Genomic DNA, 1979 nt, shown 5'->3' on the forward strand with positions numbered 1-1979 from the left:
GCCTTCCATTTCCGGGATAAGTTGTTTCTTCCGGAGCTCCCCCTTCTTGACTTGGAAGGGTTGCAGCCTGGACCTTCCTTCTCCCCTATCAATGTCATATTTACTTCTAGACAGCACATTTCATTTGCTTGGAAGACTTTTTTTTTCCATAAAAGAAAGCAGAAAGGGACATTCAAGGAAATTTTTTTTTTGCCATTTTCTCCCTCTTCAATTTTAAGCTCTTCTACTACTAGGATATTTCCCATTTCTACTCCCCACCTGAATATGACCTTATCAGGAGTCTATGAATCTTTGATAAGATTATGTCTTCCATTGGTTTCTTCTTCCTGAAACTGACTGGGCAACACTAATTAGAAAAGAAATCAAAAACTATTTAAATGTTGACATTGCTTTAAGATGTTGCTTCCTGGGTGAATGTGGAAGAACTGATAGCCTTCCAGTGCATTTTTTCTTGTCCTCAAGGAATGTTCAAGCCAGTAAGGGAGAAAGAGCAATAGATCAGAAGAAGCAAATTTGTAAATCCATCTAACTACATCTTTGGACATGTAAGGGCACTTATCCTGATGTGGAAGGAATTGTCAATAAAAGCTACTGCATAAAATCAGTTGGCTATAAGATTAGCATAGAAACTCTGTTGTGAAAGAACTCTAACAGTTAAAGGTAGAATTTTGGAAAATGAATAAAGCATTTATTTTTAGTGCTACTTCAATTATAATTGAAATTCTGTCTTGCCAATAATGTGCCAAATGTAAAAGTGCATGAATTAATTCTATCCATGTATTTTATGTATTTCTGGTAATTTTTTTGAGGAAAAACCTGAACCTAAAGTGCCACTTCTTGGTTCTGTGAATGGGATCCTGGAAGAACTGCAATATCTAACTGTGAAGCTAGGCAGATTGAACTTTATTTAATAAATATTAGCTATGGAAATTAAGCCTTTTGATGCTTTATATAGTGGACAAAATTTCTTTATATTCATGGTAAGATACTATTCTTAATATATAGGAGTATAAGAACAGTGTAATAAAATCGAATAATTTCACCACAAATATTATCTTACTTGAAGAGTAAATGTTAACAAGTGAGAAGAGTACAGATTTCAGAAGAAATGAACTCACGTTCAGATCCTTACTCTTCTGCTTACAGAGTGTAACCTCCCAAGCCCCTAATGCCTCACCTGTAAAACAGCAGAAATGTCACCTAACTTTCAGGACTTAGTTCTGAATGATACGGTGCTTATACATACGGTGTTTGTCACATACAAAAGCCTTGTGGTTCAAGCATTTCCCTCACAAAGAAATTTTAACACAGGTGTGTAAATAGAGCTGTGTGAGGATGCTTATCCCAGTACTGTTTGTGGTGGTTGTGAAGTAGGAGAACATTTTGTTCTGTCTATGGGGAATGGTTGGACAAGACTACAGTGGAAGAACCAGAATGCAGCAATTGGAAGTAATGGACTATGTTTCCAGAGTCAAATGCATAGATCTTAAAAATGCAGAAAGAAGTGAAATATAGAAGTATATGAAAGTCCATTTAGCAGAAGCTCATTTGTGAAAATTAAAAAGTGCATAAAAAGGAAATCAATATATTGCAAATATACATGTAAATCAAATGATAGGCTTTAAATATATTATAAATGTCTCCTACTGGAGCAGAGAGGAAAGGGAATGAATTAGATCCAGAAATAAGCCAAGAAGAGAGTGGACTTTGTAACCTAAGGAAGGCCAAGTCCTGAGGAGTGTGATGAGTCCAATCTTCTACACTTGTGGTTATAAAAGAAGAAATAACAACAAAAAGATTAATAAAAATACCTCACAGGTAATAATGGTCTATCAGTATATTCCAAACTATTTTCTTGTGTGTCCCAATAACTATAAGACAGCAATAACTATGATTTGTGGAATGGTCATTATATAATAACGATATAACAAATTTAAGAAAATAAATTTACTTGTATATTTAAATTACATTTCAGAATC

This window comes from Lepus europaeus, chromosome 9 (assembly GCF_033115175.1).
Source record: "Lepus europaeus isolate LE1 chromosome 9, mLepTim1.pri, whole genome shotgun sequence".
NCBI lineage: Eukaryota > Metazoa > Chordata > Mammalia > Lagomorpha > Leporidae > Lepus > Lepus europaeus.